The following is a 27,759-nucleotide window of genomic DNA, read 5'->3' as shown; positions in this document are numbered from 1 at the left end:
GAGCTAGCTAGCTCTCAATGGAGACATGCGCATGCGCACTCGCGAAGGAAACCAGCGCATGCGCACGTGGAATCCAGTAGGGTTGTCAATAGGGTGATAGTAATTATACAAATCAATCTTTCATCAACTCATCTTTAGCTCAATCGGTAAGGACAGCGTGTTACTTATAACCTTGGAGTTGCCGTGAGGGTTCAAATCTCAGTTTATTTAGTTTTTTACCTTATAAATAGTGAGGCAAAGCAATACAATAATCAAAGTCTTATTGTTTGTGACCTCTTTGCAAGCTTACGTAGCTTGTATGAAAATGTATGGAATCTGGGCTCGCCGTGGTACGAAAAAAATCAGACGCAACCGGGATGCGTTATTTTTTTATGCGGCACAGATTGGGGCATGGTACGTGTTGAGCCTATGGGAAGTACGTTCTTTCCCTTCTGAATAATGTCTGCACGTACGTGAGACTAGGCATGTTCGCTAGCGCATTAGCGCTGCGAAGAAGTTTGAATATCCATCGCGAACTATGTGTTTAGATAACATTCCTCTTCGTTTAAGTTAATTAAGTTTTATTGACTAATTATTGTGATGTTCTCCTTGTTGACATGCTGCCTCCTCTTCAGATTTTCAATTGCATTTTAATAGTTGATGTAATGATTTTCCATACGGTAGTGGATTACATGTAACACTATTAAAAACAGACCTCTACAACTAGTACGCACACGACCACTATTAGTCTGTAAATCAAGACCCCTTTTTTAAAAAAGCCCCAATCTGTGCCGCATAAAAAAATAACGCAACCGGGATGGGGTGTATACGCTATAGCCTAGCCTAGATCAATCATGCGTCTGCGCATGCGTTTGCGATATTTGTAAGGCTGCATGTTTTAACCGTATAGGTAGCATTTACGCATTAGAGAGGGTAAGAGCCTGAGAGAAAAGAGGTGGGAGTAAGAGAGAGAGAGGGGGATGTTGGGAGACACCACGTCTATACACGTCGAGGGGGCAAGAAAGAAACGCATAGATAATTATGTTGCTGTGTCAGGTCCACTGTGTCGGTATTCTTGCTCGACCCTCGTGTGCTATATCAATGTAGAAGTTTGAAGTCGGTGAGATGTTTTATGTCGGTCGGCAATTTTTTTTCCCCTACGAACTGTGACTTTTTATCGGAAAATTAAAACATTTTTTTTTAATTCAGACAATGAATAATGATTAAAGTTTGGTACAGCGAATCGTCTTCTTCAGGGGCGTAGACAACGGGGGGGGGGGGGGGGGGGGGGATGAGGGGGATGCATCCCCCCCCCACCTCACAAGGTGGGGGGGATGGCATGTACAATCATCCCCCCCAGGTTTTGGGGAGTGATATTTGCTTACTTAATAAGTCATAATGATGATAATAATAGTTATAATAATAATGATAACAATTATAATATTAATAATAATAATAATTATGATGATGATATTAATAATCCTCATCATTATTGTAATTGTGTTTATTGTTATTAGCCGCATTCACACGGTGAAAGCCAATTCAGACGGTAAAAAAAAAGAAAAATCTTACAAGTATTTTGTGGTTATCTTGTGGTTTGGAAACCACAAGATAACCACAAGATTAAACAGGCGCGGATCTACGGGGGGGGGGTTAGGGGGTTTAACCCGCCCCCCCTTGGGCGGCCCAAAAAAACAACAAAAAAAAAGGGAAAAAATGAAAAAAAAAAGAAAAAAAAAGAAAAAAAAAAAGAACGCACGCTGGAGAGAAACCCTTTCAAGTGCAAATATTGTGAGAAGATATTCAACTCATCTGGTAACTTAACCAAACACATGATAACTCTGGATATAACTGTGTATTTAACTGTTACTTGATTTAAAAAGACGTTATCATGCACTACTTTTTATGGTCTCCATTGTGTTAATAGATGCCAGGAAAACATCACTTACGGGGTTCAAATAAACACCCCAAAAAAAATCGGCTCGCCGCTTCGCGGCTCGTGGACGATGCTCCGCATCGTCATTATTGGTCAACCCCCCCCCCCCATTAGCAAAAAGCTAGATCCGCCCCTGAGTCATCCCCCCCAGGTGTACGAACCTGTCTACGCCACTGGTCTTCTTTCTCTAATAATTTAATGAAACGTCAAAGCTTCCGAGGGGTGGGGGGGGGGGGGGAACTGAATTCAGACAAGAATTAAGAAACGAAAACAGTACAACGAATCGTTTTCTCTAATAATTCTCTAATAATTTAACGAACCGTCAAAGCTTCGCGCGAGAGGGGTAAACAAGAGGTAAGAGTCGGGAACGGCCGTAGGCCTACAACGAATCGTCTTCGTAATTCTTTCTCTAATAATTTGATTAAGTATCAAAGCTTCCGCGCTTCGCACGGGAGGAAGGAAACTGAAAAAAACTTAGTTCTTGGCCCCGGGATAATAGGGTTAAATATATAGACTTTGGGACATTGGCACTGAAAAAGGTCTAGCGACGCCCCTGATAACGACACAGTTTATACACTCGAGATAATTTCTGCGGCAACGAACAAGTACAACGTCTCGCGACGTGATAGATCACTTTTCTCTTACTTTTGACCAATCAGAAGGCCTCATTTTTTCTCAGGAAGTGCCGGTGGACAATAATGGGCCAAATGTGGTTCTTAAATTGCAAAATATGACAGATCACTACTCTTGGAGGGGGTAGGAGAAAGCAATTTTACGTCATAATTACTCCAGGAAGTGCCTGAAAATGCGCCGAATGTGGTTCTAAAGTTGCAAATGCTTCCTACTCACGGAGGGGGTTCTGACCCCTCCTAGATCCACCCCCGCTTGGTCGCTCCGCTCCCTCGCCGCTGATGCCTCGCCGCTGTCGCTTCGCTCCATCGTTTTTTTCATATATTTGCCCCCCCCCCCGGTAAGAAATTCCTGGATCTGCCAATGATTGGAAAAGGAACATGTGTCAAAGTAAAAGGGGCAGTAATTAGTAGTGAAAATGGGGCACTTCTCGCACCTGAAAATGGGGGGGGGGGGGGGGGGGAGGGGGAGTTAAAATTCGAAAATCGCGACGACCGATATTTCGTCCAGCCGGCCGGTGAATAAGCGGGGGGGGGGGGGCCGGGTTAAGAGCTCTTTTTTTGGGGGGGGGGGGTCCAGTTTTGATGAAAAAATTCGCAGCGACTCAGCCAGCCAGTGAATAAGCGTAGAGGGGGGGGGGGGGGGGGGGGGGGGTAAGAGCACATACTTTTTGTTGTTGGTGTCCCGGAAATTGGAAATAATGCCGACCGATATTTCGTTTAGTGGGGGGGGGGGGGGGGTAAGGTAAGTTTTTTTAAAACCCTTCAGCACACAAAATATTGAGGGGGATTATTCTCTAAAAACCCACGCATTAAGAAAAGTTGAGGGTGGGTTACCCCCAAAACCACCCCTGCGTACGCGCCTGCAATGGACACTTGTGAAAATGAAACAGTGGAACTTATTCTAGAGGAAAAGGGGCATTTGTTGAAGAAAAAGGGGCACCTGTCAGATTTGAATAGGGTTTTTTTTTTACCGCAGGTGGTAAGGGGGCACTTGAAAAGAATGTGAAAGAATGTGTTTTTCTCTCGAGTTTGTCTTATCATCATGCGTGGGATCTTTGGGTACTGGGGTCTTTGCAGCAACCCTATACATGGATTTTTTTTCAGTGGGTGCATATAACCCATGGAAATGTTTGTAAACCTTCAAATGATGAGTTATCATCGAGACCCCCACCCCCCTCATTACTTTTCCAGCTCGTGACCAGGGGCGTCGCTAAAGGGGGGGGGGGGGGTGCGACACCCCCATCTGTCAGGATATTGTCGGTAAAATTGCGCTGCCGTCGGGAAAAATGAGAAAAGGGGGAGGGTAAAAACGAGAGGAAAGAGAAAGAAAAGAAAGAAAAAGAAAGGAAAGAAAAGAAACGAAAAGAAAGGAAGAAAGGAAAGAAAGGAAAGAAAGGAAAGAGAAAAGAAGAAAGAAAGAAAAAAAAAGGATAAGAAGTCGGTGAGATGTCGGTCGGCCGGCAATTTTTCCCCCTAAGACAGAGGCGGCCCTCCGGGGGGGGGGGGGGCAGAGGGGGCACAGTGCCCTTTTTATTTTTGACACATGCCCCTTTTCCTTCGACATGTTCCCATTTTCCTTTGCAGTAAGTGTCCATTTTCCATTCTCATAAATCTTGAAATTATCTTGAATAAGTGCTCTTTTTAATCTCTAGTAAGCGCCTCTTTTCAGGTACGAGAAGTGCCTCTTTTCACTTTTGATAAGTGCCCCTACACCTCTGCTAATTGCCCTAATCAAAACTGAGAGGTGCTCTTTTTACTTTGACAACTGCCCAGCGCTCAAAATACACGGGGGCGGTGGGCGATTCGCCTCCGTGAGCTACATAATCGCCCCCATCAGGTTGCTCACGGGGGCGATTGCAAAATTAAAAATCGCCCCCGTGGAATTATAAAATAAAGATTATCTTTTCTGTTATAACTTTAACACAATATTGAGTTCCAATTTTCAAACCTTAAACCAATGAAATGGAACTTAGATTAGCGTGCAAGATAGGCCTAGTTATTACCGATTCAGCTCGCAGTGCAGTGCTGCCGTCATCAGTGGTTATAGGCCTACTGCGCCGTTAGTAGCGGTACGTGTGCACGCTGCCGCGCCATGTCTGCTGGAGCTGGAGGCGATCGCGCAAGGGCAGAAACATGGTCATGGAGAAGTTTTTCGTTGTGAAAGCGTTAACCCGCTGAAATCTGGTGATTTCAAATGACCAGCAAATAATGAAACTCGACCAGTAAATCAATATTAGGGACTTTTAGATTTGCACGATGAGAACGAGCTGCAACGTGTGACCTCCTTTTAAGGCAGTGCCAGTGCTTAAAAGGACGTGACGTGTGGCTGCCAGTGCCTTAAAAGGACGTAACACGTCCACGTCTACGCAAATCTAAAAGTCCGTATTGAGAAGAAGAGGAAGACCAAGATGTCGTGGAATGATATGGTAACATGGGCAGATCTACGGGGGGGGGGGGGGTTAGGGGGTGTAACCCCCTCCTCCCGGCCCCCTTGGGCTGCCAAGTGAAAATGTGACATTAAAGCTGGGGGGGGGGGGAGAGAGAGATGCTGGAGAGGAGGACTACTATTCTATTTTTTTTTCAAGGGGGGGGGGGGAAGTGAAGCGCCGTTTTAGCATGACTTTCTTTTTAACTCTTACTTTCACCTATCTCAGATAACCCTAAGTTTTTTGGTTGCTGCTTTATATGTAGTTGATAATGCATGATTAAAATAGAGAGAGAGAGAGAGAGAGAGTACCACCATCATTTTGCAATGGTTCAGGGTTCGTGTAATGTACACTTGAAACCATTTCTTAGCGTCTCAACACTAAAAAAAATAGCAAAACAATTTTTAAGGAAAAGCATTATACTGAATTAAATAAAGATTAATAGCTTTATATTGGATCAAACTAATACTGTTACGGGCTAAAGACAATGTGGTATTTGTATAGAGGTATTTCAAAATGACATTCTGATAATCAACATTTGTTCTGGTATCATAATATACGCATAATACAACTGATCTTTATGATTTCTTAACGTGACATAGCTTCTTCTCCCCCTGCAAACAAAAAAGAAAACAAGGTTATTTAATAAAAGGATCATGTGACAAATAATCATTGTGATTCAAATTGATGCAAGGATTTTTTTTTTGAATAAGCAATGCTTTTCACCAGAATCTTCTTTGTAAAAAACGACTTTTACAAATCTCAGCCATGTAAATCTGCCACTGTGTTGTAAGATCACTTTCAGATTAGGAGAAGTGTATTCTTTAATGAGTATTTACATTGAATGGAACGTCTCAACTCAGTAAGCATGGCTGAGATTTGTAAAAGTTGTTGAATAGCAGTGCTTATTCAAACAAATATTCGCATCAATTTGAATCACAATCATTATTTGTCGCTTAATCCCTTTTAATGACCTTGTTTTCTTTCTCGTTTGCAAGGGGAGGAGAAGATATGTCACATTAAAGACATCATAAGGATCAGTGTTGTATGCGTATATATTATATACACAGGCCAGTAACAGCTATGTAGCTTGTAAATTTGTAAGGAAAATGCTGATTGAAATGATAATGATGATATAGCAAATAATTGAGGAGTATCGTAGGTACCAATTCAATGGATATGTGTATAAAAAAGAGCCCCCGTCAGTACTAAAAGAGCCCCCGTGAGAAGGCTCACGGGGGGCTCTTTTTGGGGGGAAGAGCCCCCGTGGACAAAAAATTAATTTGAGCCCTGCAACTGCCCCTCTTTTCCTTTGTAAGAAGTGCCCCTTCTCCTTTTAATAACTACCCCTTTTTTAAACTCGGATGAGCACACTTTCATTTTAACATGTGCCCCTTTTATTTTCTAATAAGTGCCCCTTTTCCTTATGATAAGTGCCTCCATTAAAAAGAGAGAGCTCCTTCCCCTTCTCATAACTACCCCTTTCCCTTTCTAATAAGTGCCCCTTTTCCTTTGATAAGTGCCCCCATTAAAAAGAAAGAGCTCTTTCCCCTTCTCATAACTGCCCCTTTTAAAAATCTGAACGGTGCCCCCTTTTCATTCAACAATGCACATTTTCTTTATTATAAGTGCCCCTTTTACATTTTCATAGGTGCCCCATTTCATATCTGGTCAGTGCCCCTTTTCACCTCTTTTAAATGCCCCTATCAAAATCTGATGGGTGCCCCTTTTCCGTCAACAAATGCCTATTTCCCATTTTTGTAAACGCCTCTTTTTCATCACTGGTGAGTGCCTCTTTTCAGGTGAAAATATGCCTCATTTTCATCTCTTATAATTATCCTTTGTACTTTGACACGTGCTCCTTTTCTTTTCTAATAAGTGTCTTATCCCTTTCGATAATTGTCCCCTTTTCATGTAATCATTAAACGTGCCCCTTATTTAATGCGACTAAGAGCAATTTCCACTAAAGTTCACTTGCTGCGCTCGCTCGCATATAATGATGATATAATTATGTTTCGTTATGAAAATGTGCTTATAACCCATCACGATTGGCTTTTTTCCTCTTTATAAGATGTAATTTTTCGCACTACGACCTCACAGATCTTTGAATTTTTTCTGGCTCGCTTCGCTCGCTTGTAAATGCATATTCAGACATCACACCCAACTGTAAAGTATGATGCTTAAGCGATATTTTGTATGATGTATGAAGAGAAACAATTTAGGGATATATAGCAATGTCTAAAAAATGGTATATTTTCGCTTTGAGATTTCCCACTGAAGGTGCCCTTTTTCCCCAGAAAGTGCCCTTTTTTGTTGGTGCCCCCCCCCCCACTATGGAAGTCGCTCGGCCGCCCATTCTAAGAACTGTGACTTTTATCCGCTGGGACGGCTTCGAGAGAGACTACAACTACTTGTATTTTCTCGAAGTTTCACCATCCTAAAATATCAGAGATAGAAATCAGAGGTTTAACATTTTCGGGGAAACTAAATTCAGACAAGGATAAAGAGTCGAGAACGAATCGTCTTCTTTCTCTAATAATTTAATGAAACGTCTAAGCTTCCGCACTATGCGCGGGAGGGGGAAACTGAATTCAGTCAAGGATTAAGAGTCGAGAACGGTAGGTCTACAAAGAATCGTCTTCTTTTTCTAATAATTAATAAAATGTCTGAGCTTATGTGCTACGCGCGGGAAGGGGGGGAGGGGAAACTAAATCCAGACAAGGATTAAGAGTCGAGAACGGTACAACGAATCATCTTCTTTCTCTAAAAATGTGATGAAACGTCAAGGCTTCCGCGCTTCGCGCGGGAGGGGATAATAATACAGACCAGGATTAAGAGTCGAGAACGGAACAACGAATCGTCTTCTTTCTCTAATAATAAAAGGAAACGTCGAAGCTTCCGCGCTTCGCGCGGGAGGGTTAAACTGAATTCAGAAAAGGATTAAGAGTCGAGAAGGGTACAACGAATCGCCTTTAATATTTCTCTTTAATTTAAGGAAACGTCAAACGTGAAACTCCCCCTCCCTTCACCCACCCCTGACTCCGTTTCGTTGACAATCAACCATGCATAAAGTCTTTCGTCTATTTATTTTCGTTAACGAAACGGAGTTAAGTCTTTTGTCAATTCTGCTTGTTGCTACAGCAGGCAGCCAGTGAAAACGGACCTTTGAAATCAAAATATGGAAATGCAAGCCTCACTTTAAACAAACAGAACTTTGTTATTCCTTGCTCATTTTTCCTGATTGAGGTGTCATAATTTATTATGAAAGGGCAGAAACTGAAATTTCTAGAAATGTGATTTTCTCTTTGAAATTCAGATACCGTCCGCCAAATGACTTTTTGGTTCCCTCTCTTCAAATTGATTTTAATCACTCATGCGTGAAATATGCATCATTATGAGTTGCATCAAATGAAAGGGGAGGATCTAAGCCTTACGAATATGTGTCATTTATTAATCATAATTGTGATTAAGTTATGATAAAACATCGATTATTCTCGGTTTCGTTTTTTACGGGATGCACTGTATAACAAATTATGTTCTACACACTTTGAGCAATGAGATAATAAGTTAATATCCAATCTACTATAATTATATCCAGAGGCTGTGGTGCGTCTTACAGAGTGGAGGGAGGCATCAACAAAAAGGGGCACTCTGGAAAAAGGGGCACCTACATAGGGAAACCTCAAAGTGAAACTATGCCATTTTTAGACATTGGTATATACCCCTACATATAGTGATTATATTATCAGGGATATTTCAACATTGTTTTTCTCTTTATATAGTCCAAGATATTCATACTTTGCAGTTGGGTGTGATGGTCTGGATATATTTTTTTGCGAGCGATCAAAAATTAAGATTTATGAGGCCGCATTGCGAAAAACTACATCTTATAAAGATGGGAGAAAAAACACAATTTCTGATGGGATATTAAGCACAATTTAATCACGAAAGACTGAAAAGATATTTAATGAGAAACATATTTATATCAACTTTAAATGCGAGCGAGTCTAGCGAGCGAGCTTTTGGCGAAATTAATGAAAAAAATTGCTATTAGTTGCTTAAAATTATGAGCACTCTTCATGGTGAAAGGAAAAAGGGGCACATATCCAAAGGGAAAAAAAAAACACACTTATTAGAAAAGAAAAGGAGCAAGTGTCAAAGTAAAAGAGGGGAATTATCAGAGGTGAAAATGGGGCACCTCTCGCACCTGATAAGGGGCCCTCACCAGAGATGAAAAAAGGCAATCATTATGAGAACGTAAAGGGTCACTTATAAAGTAAAATTATGGGCAATTATTATCAGACGGAAAACGGCACTAATAAGAAAGGACAAGGGGACACGTGTCAAAATAACAAGGGCGCTTATCGAGATGAAAAGGGGCACTTATAAGAGAAGAATGGGCACTTATAAGAGGTGGTAAGTGACACATATTACAAAGGAAAATTGGCACTTGTTGTAGGAAAAGGGGCACCTATGACTATGAGATTTTAACAGAGGTGTGAGTAGAAGCATTTGTCAGAAGGGGAGGTAGCTCTAATTAAAAAATGGGGCATTTATCAGAAGGAAAAGGGGCAAATATTAGAAGAAAGAAAAAAAAGGGGCACATGTCAAAATAAAAGGAGCACTTATCAGAGATGAGAAGGGGCACTCATCAAAGATAAAAAGGGGCGCTTTTATGTGTGTGTGTGTGTGTATTTAAGTTATCACTCTTCATGACAAATCAATTACATATATACTATTATTGTTATTTGAATGTTTTATATTTGATTTATCAATAAATGCAGAAACATCTACTAAAAAAGGCATGGGGAAATCAAGCTTTTAGGGATATAAAGGGAAATTAATGAAATAAAAATATATAAAGCAATTGATAAATAGTGAGGCAATGACGTCACAAACTAAACCGAATGGCAATTTGTGCAGTGATTTTCTAAGTGGTTTTGCTTTGTTTCTATTGTTTATCTGCATCCATTAAAAGCAAATTATTTTTGGAGTGGACTGAACCTTTAAGAGCAGTGAACCTCGAAACGATCGCACCGACTGTTTGTGAATGATTGTGTATGTTTGAAGCTCTTAAAACTAATCAGCTTTAAAGAATATCTCCCATGTGTGAAAGCGGGCTTCAAGATACGGAACAGAAGAGGTTTATACTATTTATTCACTCTACCGTTAGTGACAAGATCGAGATATCAAACATTGTATACCCCGGTTATACAGGATGCAGCCGTTGGCAAGCTTGAATCCACACTGAATGCGTAATATAAAGCACTATGGCTTCCACACGATGTGTTGCGCTTACTTCATTTATTTTCATACTTCTTGGATGTTGCTCTTGTACATTTGGGTTCAATATCCTTATGTCATCTTACTATGGAATGGGAAGCCATTTTATTGCCGGATCTAAGGTGGCAGAGAGCCTTTTGAAGAAAGGTCACAATGTTACATTTCTCATCAGTGAAGCTTTCTCACATCGAGCCGAAGACCCCGCATATTCAAATTTTTCATTCCAGATCTTCAAACACATGGTGCCTAAAGAAGAAATCGTTGACGTATTCAGCAATCTCATTGCCGAAAATGCATTCGAAAGCTCACAGGTGCAGCTTAAGACTGGGCTTAAAATAGTGGAGTATAATATAAACGACTGTTTATCTGTACTCAGAGACGAGGTCTTGATGGGAAACATAGAGGGGATCGATGGGATAGTTGTGGATACAGCGTGGAATTGTGGATATTTCATCAGAGATTTTTTGGAGATGAAGACCAACAAAAGTAGGAAAGTTCCACTTGTAGCTATGACACCGACACACAGTATGATGAGTTCGTTATTCGAGGATATATCACCATTTAATCGCGCCTACCAGCCCGATTTCGGTACTGGATATACCAATAGAATGACATTTCTTCAGAGAACAATGAATGTGCTCGAGAATTGGAAGTTACAACTCTTGGCTAAAGCCGTAAAAAGCTGGTTCTGCGAGATACAGAAAGAGACGGGTCAAAGCTGCCACGATTTAGATCTGCTAGAAACGTACGCAAAGGCCGATATTTTTTTGTTCAATACCCACTTTGCTGTAGACTTTCCTCACGCTCTTACACCAAACGTTATGTAGGTGGACTAACCTGCCGACCAGCTTCTCCTCTCACACAGGTACGTGCATGTGAGATGATCAGATGATGATGATGATGAATTGATGTTTATAATGATGATAATGGTGGTGCTGATGAAGATGATAATTATGAGCATGATGATGATGGTGATGTTTTATTTTACCGAAATGCTAAGTAATGAAGCGATCCAATGCGAGACGGCCCGGTGGCCAAAGCCGCCCCGCCTAGTACCGACTCAGAAAATGTTAAAGTATCACTTAGGTTCTTGAAGTGTAGAAAACGAAGATAAATCAAAGTCATTAAAACAAATTCTTGATTGGAGTTGAAGATTTATTAAAATAAACGTAGAATTAATAAATCACGAAGTTCATCTTTTGGGGCTGGGCAACCCAATTGAAGCAAATTAGCAACTCATGTCGGTATCGTAACGGAAAAGAGGTCCCGCTCCAGAGACGCAACTCGGTTTTTATCCCCCGAACTGACACGCCTCGTCCTCCCAAAAATTGAGGCGTGTCACACAGACCCTTTGCGTAATATCAATCCACCCATAATTAGTTTCCGTATTAAAAGGTCCTATATTTCTTGGCGAATTTACCCCCCCCCCCCCCCCCGGATATAAGGCGCTCCGGATGATCCGCATCTCTATTCCTCACATACTTCTTTCACGCACCCACCTGTGTCTCTTACATTCTAATCTTGCAAACAAGAGATGCAAATCACCCGGAGACCCAACAACCCTGGAAATTAATTCAATGAATATAAAAAGGGATACATGTTGCTATGTCCGTCCACACTAGCGAGCCCACATGCTTCTGGCTATTACACACCCGTAATCCTCACTTCCTCTCTCATACTATTTCGATAGTGTGAACAGACCCGGCAACAAGGAAAAACCCTTCCAATTATAATACAAATCTATTTCCCAAATTTGCCTAATTAAATTTAAGTCAACTGTGGCGACACGCCCAGCGACACCTAATCCAATCGGCCAAGCCGAAAAAGTAGAGCCAAAATTAAGAGCGCAACGTCTCGGAACAGGTGTTAAAAATAGCATACAAGGAATTCACCATGTATGTTTGTAAAAATAGTTCTAGCGAAATCTACCAGGAATTTGCCTTGTACATGTACGTCAATGAACCTTTGAGGAAAACGTAAACACGAGAATATCCATATCATTACAGTAACCAAGAGATATATTGATTTTAATTAAAGAGCAAAAGAACACATATTTCCTAAGTGCTTTTCAACTCCAAATCAGTGCAACAAAAAAGCAATGATAAGGATTGAAAAGGAAGACTAAATACTTTAGAAGAATATAAATCGAATATAATGCGGGGCTAATATCCTGGTGGAGGCACAATCAGAGGGTTAATCTGTTCTCTATTAATAAAAATAATGTTTATATGATTATAGGCCCATTATTATGTCGAATTTGGGTTTTGCCGGGGGCGCTTCCCCATGCCCCTTGGATCGACCACTGAGTGCATGTGTTGAAAGTGCCAAATATTTTTCAGTATGTGCAGCTCAAAATTAAAAACAAAATCAGAAACAAGCATCCACCGCCCCCCCCCCCCCCCAAAAAAAGAAGAAAGATGTCTCAGTATTTTCCAAATTCTATTCGTTGTCTATATAGGAGCTAGAAGACTTTGTTCAGAGTTCTGGAGATCATGGCGTTATCATCTTCACCCTCGGTACCTACTCGACGTCCATCACGACGATCAGACCCGAATTAGTGGCGATGTTTGCCGAAGTTTTCCGAAGATTGCCGCAGAAGGTCATCTGGCAGCTCAAAGAACTGCCTGACTGGGAGCTACCCTCTAACGTGAAGGCTATGCCATGGCTACCTCAAAACGATCTTCTCGGTAACTATATCACCAACTTATTATTATTTTTGATAATTTCTTATAATAATAAACATATCATCCCCTACATTAAAAGATAAACAGATGCAAATTAAAATCGAAGCGTTTTGATCAATGAATATGTTTATTATATATCTTCATAGAGAAATTTACTTAGACAAATTTACATAGTAAGTTGTGTATATCCAGCATAGGGCGAAAATGTTGTACCCTCCCACCCCCCCACCCCCCCCCCCCCCACTTGAACTACCGATTTGGAAAAAAATCTATATCTTTGCCTACCAAATGGGCAATTTTTATTTTTATAGAAAACACAGAAATTCACATTGACATTTTATACAACCAATATCACAACAATATTTTTCAACTGCATGCTTTAACATAAGCCATCTTAAAGTGAACCCATCCCCCCCCCCCATTTATATAATAGATTTACTGCTCATCCTTATATGTCTTTATTTTATTTTATTTTTAATGAAAAAAAAAGGAAATGTCTTGTTTACTTCAGACAAAAATGGGTGTTGTTTAATATAGTTTAATGCATCATTTCGCTCTTCTTTATAACCAAAAAGTATATTTGAGGTGTGAAATTAAGGCAGAAGATAAGTGAAGCTAGCATCTCCTACATTAGCCCAAATACTTTGACTAAAATGGCAGTTACAAAAGAAATGTTCAATAGTTTTCTTTTCGGTATATCGCAAAACGAACAGGGATCATTATAATGACAATTTTTTGTATTTGAATAAAGTTTCATTTAGAAACGGAACTCGATTTAAAACTATGTAATGGATATATACCTAAGTCTATAGTATCCATTCAATGGATACTATAGACTTAGGTAATCATTGTAAATCTAAAGATCGTTAAAATACATGAAGCTCTTTAAACTGCTACCTTATCAGAAATCACAACAAAATACAATTATAAAGAGGTATAATGAAGTTCAAATTGTGACTGACGTTCAAGAGGAACAGAATATAAATAATTTACAAATACATAACTTTAATATTGAGTAGCTTCCATCTGATGAGCCCCTCACAGCCCCGGGTCGCTTGTCCAGTCTCTAGGCTTGTTAGACAACGCCGCCGACTGGGCAGCTCAGCCCTGTAGTGTCTCTCTCTCTATCAGACTCCCTTCTTAACCACGGATGACGTGCAGGCAGGCTTAGATCGAGCTCCTCATTGACGAGGGTCCAATACTTTTATCGAAAATATGGAAACTTGGGCTCGCATCTCGCCTCGACGTGGAAATCTCCCAGAGAAAACATTTTTACATTTCAATCTAGCTCGTGTATCCTAGCACTAACTTGAAGGGTTCTACTGATTTTCCCTAAGCAATCTCTATTTATTCACTTTCCTTGCCTTTCCTTCCTTTCCTTAAATGGAATAGTGTAAAGTTTGTTCCAGTCTTGAACAGGTTCAGTTAAAATTGTAGCCCATTTTGTTTCAGAAATCGGAACTTTAAAGATCTTTGCAACAGAAATTTGATGAACATATTTGCATACTTTGAAAACTTTCTCTAAATTATGCAATAATTCTTCTTGGGGTGTTTCGGTTTCAGCTTGGTGCTGTAGGATACCATTTCCCATTCTTTTGAAATTGCGGAGATTAATGAGTAGTTGTAAAAAAAAATGTCATATGAGAATAACACTTACCATGCTCATCTAACAAAAGTCTTATACAAGTTATTCTAATATCTATCCCATTGTGCTTAAATATTACCATCTATCTTAATTAGAGAGTTATTCCACAACACTTGATCTTGAATGTTCACATCAGTCAATTTAGAGGAGAATGTCAACGCACTCCAAGAAAGTAAAATTTTAGGTATAAAGTGGTTCCTTACATTGGATATTTTGCCGGGGTCATTAAACTTTAAATTGCACAACCAAAACAAATCTCCCCCGAGATGTTTCAAACAGTATTCTAAAAAGCATTTCCATTACCTGTATTTTCTACATTAATCCATCGTTTTACCTATGCAATTTTCAATCCTTTAATAACTGAAGGAAGATGATTGTAACATTTTTAATCCACCTTGATTATAATCTCCAATGATTGTATGGCGGTTAATCTTATCTGGTTTTTCACTACATATAAGGAGTACATTAAATAATCAATCACAAATTCTGTGTTCCGAGTCGATGGGACCCGTCGATGTCGCTGTTTTCGATGGATACTCCAAGCTTATCTTCGTAAAAATTCTTAAGCACCTCGTCGGTATTTTCTCCTTCCTTTTCCTCTGGGCCGTGGAACACTAGGCAGTTTCTTCGCGAGTACTGTTCAGCGTCATCACGTTGATTTTCAAGATCGTTGACTCTCTTCTCATGATCATTGATTCTTTTATCCTTCTCACCTGGTTCGAAACCATAAGTTTATTTCAGTGCTTCAGCTACTTTCGTGGTGATGGTGTCGGATAGCTCATCTATAAGAGTCTGCTTTACCTTCGCCACCAGATTGTCGGGGAGGTCAAGGTTCACCTCCAACGCCTTGCATACTTCTCCTCGAACATCTACGGACAAGTCCTCCGACTCAAGGGTTGACTGTTGAATGTAATTTTTCATAATCTGCTACATTCAAGATTTTACCAATTGTAGAGGATTTTGTTACATTCGTAACATCTTTCGAGCAGTCATAAAGTACACAGTTCATATATTATTGTGGGAAAATAAAACACATAAAATGATGTACATAATAGGAAGCAAAGTCGTTCAACATCAACACCTCTGTCGCATAATTTTCTTCTTAAATGTGTTCTTGTCCGTTCTTTAGACAACTTTGCGAATGAAATAAAAAGAAAAGCCCCAAAACGATGATGATCTCCTGGTCCCAATCAGCACACCATTTGATAATCTCCCTGAAGTTTTCGTCAAAAAAGAAAATTCCGATTATTGAAAGTTGCCGTACTTTTACTCACTAATCACACTCTCTTGGGGTGGGCGGTTATATGCATCTCTGCAGTAACTGTGCGAATTGCTCCCGGAGGTTTCCCGATGTCGCCGCGGGGATGGAGTTACTCGTCAAAATCAATAAAAGTTGTAATGGAATAGTATGCACATGCGTATCTGTAGGGCTGCTCTGATTCATTATCCCACCCACCCACACAAACATACCCCTACACACATACATACCCCTACACACATACACATTAAAGAATGTTCATATTCATGAGCAGTTATTATTAAGGATATAATTATTGACTGCTTTGAGAGGCATAGTGGTTTCTATAGGGTCTCGGGAAACTCACAACCTGCTATGGCGGTCATAGCAGGTTGTGAGTTTCCCGAGACCCTATAGAAACCACTATGCCTCGAATATTAAAAGCAGTCAATATATATTTTATATACCGAAAAAAAGGAAAATGTTGACTCACCCATTTAGGTTTCCATCTCTTTGAACATGGATATAAACCGTTAACGATCGTGGATTGGTAGATTCGTCGCCTGAATGCAGCGACCAAAATCGAATTGCACTCAAACACCGTTAACGGTATTGCGCATCGGTCATCGCACAAAAGAAACTTATACGGTAACACGTAAACCAAAATGGGGATCGCAGCAAAATGACGTCACGTTTCACAGCCATGGAAAAAGTGCTATGAAAAATGGATATAAACCGGTAGAGCCGGGAAAAATGACTATGAATTTCAATTAGCGGGCATGGTTAAGAACATGACTGCATTTTCAACCAATCAGAAGACAGGATTAGTAAAGAATCTTAAAATGAGGTATATAATAGCAAATATGTAGACCTGCATGTAGCCTATTCCTTTTAATTTTCGTATCGGTATCACTGTATCACTCTTTCACCCAAAATTTTGATTTCATGATATACATAATGTTTGTGAAACGTCTAATTAACTGCATTTCAGGCTAGAAGTAGAAGTGTTATGACTCGGTATTTATCATCTTACATAACCCTCTTCTCCAGGTCATCCTAAGACCAGGATGTTGATGTACCAAGGAGGTAATAATGGTTTCCAGGAGGCCAACTATCACGGTGTACCCATCGTAGTCATTCCTCTTCACAGCGACCAACCGATGTCGCAGCCAGGATCGAGGTGAGAGGTACGGGGAAGAGGCTCGATAAAATGTCCCTGAGTGCTGATGTCATCTACGAAGCCATTGAAGAGGTCATTCGCAATCCAAGGTATTGTTAACTTTAAAAATAGAATATAGATGATAATATTTGTATATGAGAAGAAATCTTATTTCATAGAATCAGTATTGCTATAATATATTTGTTTAACAAAAAGGGTGTTCTGATACAAGTATGGAAGACATGTATGAACTAAATTTTTTTTAGTTAAATGAACACAAAATAGTCTTGCGTGCATATTATATACAAAATAGTTTATATCAAACCACTGGGTGTTCATTGAAGTCGCTCCCCCCCCCCCCCCCATCTCTGGGAATGACGCATTAGGCTACTTTTGAAAACAGATATACATGTACATTAAACGCACAGGGACAGAGGCACAGGGGGGTAAGAGGACATTTGTTTTTTTGTGTGTTTCATAATTTGAAAATTTGATCGATCGGTATTGGGGGGGGGGATAAGGTCTGTCATTTTGGGTCACCAATTACCACAATTTTTTTTTATCATTATATTAAAAAAAAAAAAAAAAAAAAAAAAAATCGCTTCGAGGGGTAATTTTATAGGATTTTGTTAAAGAAACGTTATCATTTTTTACTTTCTAATCTTCATTTGTGGCTGTCGGCTGTTTGACAATTTTGTAAGCGAAGCATTATAATGATATACAGTAAATATATCATACCAAATAAATTTGCAGGGGGTGCTGTGCCCCCCCCCCCCCCCCCTGGAAAAATTCCGGGGGTGCTGCAGCACCCCAGCACCCCCGCTTCCCAGGGCCATGGACAAAGAACGGGGAAGAGGAGAAAAGGGAATCTATTGCTTTCACTTTGCTCTTAATTTCTGTCCAAAAATCCTTGACAAAAGATCTCCTCCCTCGACCACTCACTTCAAAGAGCGTAATCTATAGGCTCTATGGCCCGAATTCACAAAGCAAGGTTTGAGCTCAAACCTCCTTTTGTTTCGCCAAACCTCCTTTTGATCTTTACAAACCAGGTTTGTAAAAAACGCGTAAAACGCGTCATATGACGTACGAAAACCAAGGTTTGTCGACAAACCTCCTTTGTGAATTCGGGCCTATTGGTCTGTAATATACGATCATGCATGATGTCGTTCCAATAGCTTCATTGTGTGTGAAAATTAGTTCTTTTAGCTGTTTTATAACCTGTGGCTCTCGGACAAAAAGGAGTCTTCAAGGTTCTTGCGCTAACACAAAATGCTTTCGATGCTTTATTTCCTCTATACACATTCAGCTCCTGCAGTTGCATACAATATGAGGCCCACGCGGGGAGGGGGGGGGGGGGGGGGGAGGGATGCCTGGTTTGGAGCAGGGAATGCGTTCCCTGAGATGAACAATTTACCATTCAGGTACCCGTCACTTCATTATATATGGGAAAAGTCGTCAGCGTCCTTTAAGAATACGCGTATGGCACAATTTGAGTATATTGAGATTTTTTGTCTATTTAATTTTCCTTTATTTATCTATTCATTTATTTCCTTCTGTTTGTAAGCGAATCTAAAATACAAAACTCTTGGCGGTGTCAACGGAACCAGAACCTCCACTATTTGAATGACGTATGTGGGAAAACTTGCCTTTATACACGCTCTGTTTAATTTGATTCTGCCTTCACTCCTGTTCTGATCAGCGTTCCTCGCATGACCTGCATAATCATAATCCGGATTTCCGAAAGCCCTACGAAAATGTATTTGTTGAAGGAGAAGTAACCCCACATAAAAACTTTGGTTCTGAGAGGTTTAATGCGTTCTTGCCCATCAATCTACAAGATTCCCCACCAAAGTGTATGAGAAAGGCATAAAGCAAGAATAAAGTAAAGTTTCTCATCAAGACATGGGCATCGCCATTTTCTCGATTGCATGACGTACTATGCTGATTTGTTTATCAACGAAATGTATTCAAATTTATAGATGCTTCCTTCCCAGGTGTTTGTGGTGTTAAAGCATTTCATTCACCTGCTATTATACTCCAATCGCCAGAACGCAGATTGCTTAAATAAGTTGGTGCTGTTCTGGGGTTAAAGGCCAAGTCCACTCCAAAAATAAAAACATTATCAAACTATGACATATCAATCAAACGATTAAGAAGGAAAAAACAAAAACAAGTATAGCATTCAAAGAGAAACAGAGGTACAGACTACATTAAAAACATGAGTGGATAATTGGATGGTGGATAGAGTAATTTTTCAGTTAAATCATGAAAAATGTGAATTTTGATGAATAATTTATAAAAGAATAAATAATTATGAATATACAATATAAAAAAAATAGTATCAATTCTTCAAAGTTCATAAAAGAGTTTGTGAAATGTCATGCCTGCAATATGACACAAATCATATAACCTAGGCAAAAGCATGGGGAAATCAAGTTTTGGGGGATAAAAAGAGAATTAATGGATACAATTTATAAAGCAACTGATAAAAAGTGAGGCCATGACGTCACAAACTGGTAACAAAATTGGCGATTTGTGTAGTGATTTCCATTGTTCCATACTTTTTCATACTTTTTCAAAAATTAATAACTTCCTTATAAATTTTCCGATTTTTCTAAAACTTTTTTTGATTGGTTTCTGTTATTAATCTGCTCCTATTGAAATTTTTTTTTTTTTTTATTGAAATTGTTTTTTTAAATAGATTTTTCAACCGCCTTATTTTAGTATTTGTAAATAAATAAGTTACAATAACTTGTTACCCTATTATATATTTTTCACCAAAAATTTAATGTAATTTTTACCTTCTCGGCTATGATTTTCCCTCAATGAAAATTAAAGGTTTTGTTGTTGAATTAAAAAGTGTTTCCAATTAAACCTTGGTGCATGAAATTTTCAAGAAAATGGCTGCGCCCGTGTCATGCTAACAGTCATAACATCATACCAAGAAAATTTAATTTAAATATCTCTTGTTCACGTTCGTAAGATTTATTGAACATCAAAAAGCAGGAATTCATATCGTTTTACAGTATATCTAGACTTATTCTTTGGAGTTATTTCCCCCTTTAATGTTTCCAACAATCGCACCGCCATTGCGAATCGATTCGAATGCAAGATATATTTAGGTTCTGGTACAATTTCTACCGCAAGGAGCGAATTCAGGAGAGACGGATGAAGGCATGAAACAATGTATTAGTTCAGTTCATAGTGATTCGTTTTGAAATGGGCATGGCGTAGCTGGGCCTCTAAAAGTCGTTCGTTAAGCATATCATAACATATTTTATTTCTCTCTTATAAAAACAAATAGATATAAGTTATATCTCTATGTATTTTTTAAAGAGAGAAATAAAATATGTCATAATGCCTAACGAACGACTTTTAGAAGCCCAGCTACGCCATGCACATTTCAAAACAAATTACTATCAGTATTGCATGATCATTTGTCCATCAATGATTTGGAAAACAAGAGGCAATTTTAGTTTTAAGAAAGACGAAATCAATTATGATTATTTTTCACTTTGCTCCTTTTAACAGATACACCAAGACAGCCAAAGAAGTGTCGGCCATTTACCGCAGTGAACCAATGAGTGGACCCGATAAGGCTGCTTTCTGGATCGAACACGCTATCAAGTTTGGTGGGGCTTACATGCGACCCCCTGTCAAAGAACTCAATTTCTTTCAATATCACCTTCTCGATGTCTATACATTCCTCTTTGGAATCGTTATGGCGTTTTTATTGGTTGCATTATATGCTTTCTGGTTTTGCCTTTCGATATGTATTAATTTGGTAAGACCTGGCAAAAGCACAAAATCCAAAGCTGACTAATTTGTGTATTCATTACAGTTCAGAGTGCAGATTGTGGAAAATAACTATACATATTTCACGGGAAACAACTGCTTCGACTTTTTAATGAAAAAAACAACGATTGTCTTGCATGTGAAAATGTCTTTGTCTTACAGGGAAATTATGTCTCACTGATTTCATGATACTATTTGTTTCTACTGGCCTTAAGTGAAAACAAATCCTTAAAAACGAATATTATGATTATATATTTAGTAATTAGAGTGAACATTTCAGAAATCGCAAATGGTAATTTATGTTGAAAGTAAAAGAAACCAGGAAGATTTGTATCTGTTTTATTACGATTACAATTGCCCCAAACAGCAATACAGTAATTTAGATGTGAGAGCATAACTAATGATGCAAGAGAGTCTTCTAATCTATACAATATCTGCACATTGAATAGAGACATCGTAGATGTATTAAGCGCGATATAAAAGCGAAATATTACTATTATTATACTAATATATTATTTAGATACCATTTGACCTCATTAATGGAACATTATCGATTGTAAGAAGTAAATTATCGAGTGAAATAGCTAATTTAGATCAGACTGCCTATATGGAAGAAGGTAATATTATGGTGAGTTTTACTAGGATTTATCAATAATTTGTTGATTTGACTAATGTATTGGTACTAATTGCTGACAGAACTTTATCTTGTAAATATATTAAACCATAATGTATTCGAATCAAACCATAATTTAATCAAATGATGTTTGCCTAAAACCATATTGGGAGTCAGGAAGACTAATTTTATGTACGCAGAATGAATATAATCTCTTATAAATGTATTTTTATAACAATTTCGATATGATTGGAAGAATGGATATGGGTTTATCGAATTTATGAGGATTAATCTTTGTAAATACAGGAGATTTTTAAAATTTTATAGTTCATCTGGGACTATGCCTGTAGAAAGAGAGAGATCGAATATAAAATCGAAAGGGTCTAAAATATAAAAGAAGACCCCTTTCATTAAAGTTGGTGCAAAGATGATCAAATCAGATGTTTTTAAAATTGAAGTATTATTACAAGAATTGGACATTGAACTGGTTTTCTGTTTACAACAGTTTATGAAAGTTGATTAAATTCAGTTGCGATATGTTGTGGATATATATTTCATTGTCATTAGTAAAATATATAGGTAAAGATATTCTAGGCTTATTTAGTAATGAATTGATTACACGTCAAGTCTTCTTTGTATTATATTTGAATGATTTTAATCTTTTAGAGTAATATTATTTATTCGCATGCTTAAATAGATTATTTACCTTTAGTTTTAGTTCAGTTTTAGTTCAGTTTCAGTTTAGTTTGTTTACTAGCAATAAACAACGGGAATGAAAACAACTCTTCTTTAAAAATACATACAATAATATAAGGTCATGAAAGTAATAATAATACTGTCGAAATAACATACGGAGATATATACAAAAAAAAAAACAATGGGATGTTATTTAAAGGTACTATGTCCCATTTGCAGGCCAAAAAATGAAAAGGTTAATTTCTAACTGCATTTGAAAGATAATACTAATATTGAACTTCCCTAAAAATTAATGTGGGGGCTTGCATAATTTGAATATTAGGACACTGCTGACGTTTATATTTCACAGATAGGACATACATGACATATTTATAATTCCTGCAAAGTTCTACAGAATGTGACTGTCGTATCTTATATGTCCATAAATACGAAAGTAAAAGCTAGATGGAAACGCCATTATTCTCGTTGCTAAGCTTACTTTATTCTGCCGGAGAGGGCAGTATTTCACTGTTTCGTACAGACAAGTTTCGTCTCTTATGACAGTCCCACACAACATTTTTAAAGAAATCGAAAAGATTTCTTTTAATTTTATTTGGGGAGGGAGAGACAGAATAAAACGGAAAATATTATATCAAGATTACTGCGCTGGGGGACTCAGAGTAACGAATTTTAAGATATTTATCAAGACTCAGAGAATAATGTGGATCAAACGGTTGCTCTATGGAGAAAAGTATTCAGGTTGGAAAGTAACCTTTGACCACTTTTTTTTCAGATCACTGGGGGGTCGAATTATATTTCTTTGTAATTATGATATAAATAAAATGGACTTGAAGGGTATACCATCTTTTTATTAAGACATGTTGAAGGCATGGCAAGAATTAGATACATGCAGACACTTTGGAGAAAATAAGAATAATCCGATTATATTTAGCAATAAGTGTATATGTCTCAGCAATAACACATTTTTTGATGTCGAACTATTTCAGAAAGGTATACTTCAAGCATCAGATATAATTGTCAGAGGTCATTTAAAACCGATCTTACATTTTTTAAATTTGGGTTTTGCAACTAAAAGCCTGCTTAGAATTCAAAATATCTTTTCAGCAATCAGAAACGAATGGATACAAAGTGATTTTATGGTAGTGGACACTGAAAATTTTGAAATAGAATTGATGATATTTGGACGTTTACAGAAACTATGTGATATAAAATCTAGGCGGTTATATGATTACTTCATTGAAGAGTATACATTACATGTTACAGATGGCAACTGTCAATTTGATCTTGGAATGACGGAGTTGAAAGAAACATTCACAAGGATGAAAGGTGCAATGCTTTGTAATAAACATAGAGAGTTTCAATACAAACAATTACAAGGGGCTGTATATACGAAAAGAGAGCTCTTTAAATTTGGTTTTGAGTAGACCATTTTTGTTCCTTTTGTAGACTAGAAGTAGAGACATACCAACTTTATTCTTAGATTGTCTTAAAGTTAAAAGATTATGGCAGGAGGTAATTCAAAAGTTACATTTAATCGAAATTGACATTGATGATTGGAAACCCATATTTATGGGAATATCCGGCAATACTGCTAGAATATTGTAATAAATTGTATCATATTTTTAGTAAAGTATATCATTTTTATTTCTAGAAAAGAAGGAACTTTGCCATCTGTACAGAAAACAGTACATTATGCTTAAAAATTACAGAGACGAGGAATACAAAATAGCCTTCAAAAAGGGGAAACTGGGGGTGCACTTACAGAAATGGGAACAAATCGATGCATTTTTACCTTAATGGATGTGGGTATTATTATTATTAGTAGTATTATTAATTCTCTCTCGTGTACAGGTGGACAAACCGGAACAGGTTGCATGCAGCGTGTGTGTCGGCGTGAAGGGGGTGTGAGATGGGTGGGCTAGGGGGGGGGGGGGGGGGAGGGGGGAGGGGGGGGGGTGAAGAGTTTGTGTGGTGTGAGTTGAGGGAAAAGGTTGCATGCAGTGTGTGTTTGTGTTTGTATGGTTGTTTATGTGTGTGAAAGGGGGTGTGGTGTGGGTGGGCTAGAGGGGGGGGGGGGGGTGTGAGAGTGTTGTGATAGGATGGTAATATGTAACTTTAAACCTTCCTCTACTGTTATTTTGATTATACACTGTTACATGCAAGACTTTTTTTTCTTTTTCCTTTTTTTTTCTCTATGTTCATTGATTGATGTAACTTATGAAATGTCTTGTATCAAAGATCTTGTTTTATATTGCTTATCTTGATAATTTCTTGTTATGTGAATTTCTTGTTATGTGAAATTATGAGGAAGGAAATAAAATATCATTTAAAAAAAAAAAAAAAAAGTTTCTGATGGATATACATAGCAAATATCACATTACTACAGTGATGTTGGCTGTAAAAGAGACAGAGTATCTTTAAACTGAAATTATACAAATATATTTTTGTGTGAAATATAGGTAAATCTAATAAAAAGCAAAGCTTGTAAATTGTATAAACAAGAGCAGTATATTCGAGAATTTAGATTATATTTCATGAATGTGATGATCTGAACATGCATTTGCGAGCGAGGGAGCACAAATTTTAAGATTTTGGAGTTCGAAGTGCGCAAAAATTACATCTTGTAAAGAGAGAGGGAGAACAATCCTGATTGGGTTTTAAGCACAATCTAATCACGTAAGACTACATAGACCTTTAGCAGGTAACATAATAATATTAACTGTAAATTCAAGCGAGCGTACAGAGCGAGCTTTGGGGAAATTACAAATAAAGTTGCTTTTAGGGGGTAGTTATTAAAAAAAAAGAAAAGGGGGTACGTGTCAAAATGAAAAGTCACTTATCAGAAGGAAAAAAGCAATTATCAGAGGTGAAAAGGGGGCGCTTCTTGCACCTGAAAAGGCGCACTTATCAGAGGTGAAATGGTCATTATGATGGGAATTTGCACTGGGGCTCTTAATAAAAAATAAAAAAGCACTTATCAGAAGGGAAAAGGTCCGTATTAGAAAGGAAAAAAGGCATTATGTCAACAAATAAAAGGGGAACTTATCAGAGGTAAAAAGGGGCACTCATCTTAGATGCAAAGGAGGAATGATCAGAAGGGGAAGGGGCACTTGTCAAAGTAAAACGGAAACCTCTCAATTTTTAAATAGAGGCAATTATCAGAGGTTAAGGGGGGCACTTATCAAAAGTAAAAAGGGCACTTTTCGTACCTGAAAAACGACACTAACCGCCCCCTTCCTGGGGGGGGGGGGGGTTCTCTAGGACATAGATAGAACCAAGATCTGTCTGTGTCAGGAGCGGCCAAAGTACAGTATGCATTTTAGTGCAGACGCTTTTACGCACAACGTACTATGACAAAGGTTTACCACTGTACAGTGCATCCCAGACAAAACGAAACCGAGAGTTAGCGATGTTTATCATAACTTAATCACAATTATAATTAATAAATGACACATAATATATTTGTAAAGCTTAGATTGTCTTCTTTCATTTGATGCAACTCATTATGGTGCATATTTCACGCATGAGTGATTAAAAACAATATGAAGAGAGGAAACAAAAAAGTCATTTGGCGGGCGGTATCTGAATTTCAAATAGAAAATCACATTTCTAGAAGGTTCATTTCCTGCCCTTTCATATGACACCTCAATCAGGGGCGTCGCTAGACTTTTTTCAGTCGGGGAGGGGTGTAGAGGCCAACGATTGCCGACGAAACTAGCCACCAATTACTGACAAAATTGAATATGGAGCCAGGAATAAAAAAAGTCCTCTTTGTTTAAAGTAATGCTTGCATTTCCATAATTTGATTAAACGAGTTCGTTTTCACTGGCTGCTTGCTGAGCACAAACAGAGTTGACAAAGAACTTGACTCCGTTTCGTTGACGATCAGCCATGCACAAAGAAGACGAGAGACTTGATGCATGGCTGTCCGTCAACGAAACTGAGTTAAGTCCTTTGTCAACTCTGTTTGTTGCTACGTCAGGCAGCAATTGAAAACGAATTCGTTTAATCAAATTATGGAAATGTTCGCACCGGTATACTTCTTTAGGGGTATTTTTTTTCTAGCCCTCAATAATTCGTCGTGTTAGCTCAATGTGTTGGCGACGGCCGCGAGAGGATGCTTATATAGCGCGAGTCGGTTTGAACCGATCTTAAGATTTTCACTAGATCAAGATGGATGCCCACCTACTATCACCCTGTGATAGTACTCTAAAAGCCTCTGATGCAATAATAAATCGAGATGCTCCTTGTCATGTGACCTCGTTTAGTCCAATCAGATTGCAAGATTCTTTAGTATACGGGATATATTAATATCTTATATTGTGTTTTGCATATAGTAACTGTTCACTTTACATTGTGTACTTTTTTTATAAACACTACATATTGTACTTTCTATAAAACAGATCAAATTTGAAAAGTAAGTATTTTTTTCTTCAAAGAAAGGACTTATGATGGATGTGCATTAAACTCATTTGGAAGTGTTCAGGTCGATGTTATTGCTTCTCTATTGAAGTAATTGTGTACATTGTGAATTTAACATCAGAAGCGCAATTTGATTTATTTTACATTGTCAACAACTGACATGGTAATCCCTATCGCACTTCGAAATGCTCAAGGGGTTACAATTTTACAATACTTGTTTAGGAGTACACTTTTTTAATTACCCGGCGTTTGGGGTGTAACTTCGGGGAAAAAAACAGGTGAAATCATGTATTTTGGTTCACAATAAATACTCGTTTAGGGGTACGGTCTGGAAAAACTGTGGTCACGCATGCTTACAGTACATGATTGCAGGCACGAAGCCAGAGTTTGATGTTTGGGGGGGGGGGGGGGGGGGGGCACATACATGTCATCGATCGAGGTAAAAGAAAGGGGTCTAAAAAAGTTCAATCGATCTTGGATTTTTTTTTTTGGGGGGGGGGCACGTGCCCCCTCCCCCGTGCCCCCCCCCCCCCCCCCGTGGCTACGTGCCTGCATGACTGAGACTCTCGGGGATAGCCGTCGTGATCGACACAAACTCTAATCCATCCCTTGAGAATTAAATCGCACTGCCCTCATTGTGTGCTCCTTTTAAAGAGCACAAAAAGCCCTCAGATTAAATGCCATCTCATTCCGCACAACATCTAATGGGATGATGCCTACTTTATTGAGTTATTCATCTATAAAGTAAGATTAATTCTTCACCTAATATTATAGGGACCTTTCATACACATTGTTACCTTTCTTCGCTCCGGTGATCTCGAGGCAGCAGGCAGCAAATTGTGTAATTGATTTTAAAAAAAAGTCAAAAGGAGTGGTTGTTAGAAGCTTAAACTAAAACTCGCACTATCCCCTAAGGACAATTTTATACAACAAAAGGTTGTCTTGGAAACCACTTATCTTTACGGATGGGGTGCAGGGGGAGAGCCTTTGTCGGGAATCTAGGGAGCAGAGCCTCAGGAAGTTCTTGAATGTTTCGAAAAATTTAGAAAATTCAAAATAGGCCTAGCTATCACGAGCGATAGAAATTGTAATTTCATCCTTAAAAGTCACATAGCCCCTTTCATTTATTTTAAAACTAATGCCTCCGGATACTTCGTAACGGAGGCATAATAACCTCTCTTTTTCTCTTAAAGACTATTTATAAAATTTTGTTTTCGTATTGTTGTCCTTCGTCGCAGTCTTCTTTAGGCAC

The 27,759-nt window shown here is 38.4% G+C and overlaps 1 non-coding gene across 2 annotated transcripts; it reads left to right on the top strand.

Moving 5' to 3' along the window:
* Positions 1-110: 110 nt before the first annotated feature.
* Positions 111-22,541, top strand: LOC762802. Of its 2 annotated transcripts, none has more exons than XR_004061734.1 (4): positions 111-146; positions 12,715-12,943; positions 16,873-17,091; positions 20,513-22,541. It is a non-coding gene; the product is annotated as an uncharacterized LOC762802 (transcript). The 2 variants fall into 2 exon arrangements; XR_004061733.1 differs by lacking the exon at positions 111-146 and adding an exon at positions 10,101-11,121.
* Positions 22,542-27,759: the final 5,218 nt, after the last annotated feature.

This window comes from Strongylocentrotus purpuratus, unplaced genomic scaffold (genome assembly GCF_000002235.5).
Source record: "Strongylocentrotus purpuratus isolate Spur 01 unplaced genomic scaffold, Spur_5.0 spur5_scaffold_6, whole genome shotgun sequence".
Lineage (NCBI taxonomy): Eukaryota > Metazoa > Echinodermata > Echinoidea > Camarodonta > Strongylocentrotidae > Strongylocentrotus > Strongylocentrotus purpuratus.
The sequence above is the reverse complement of the archived record's forward strand: the minus strand, read 5'-3'. Positions and strand labels throughout refer to the sequence as shown.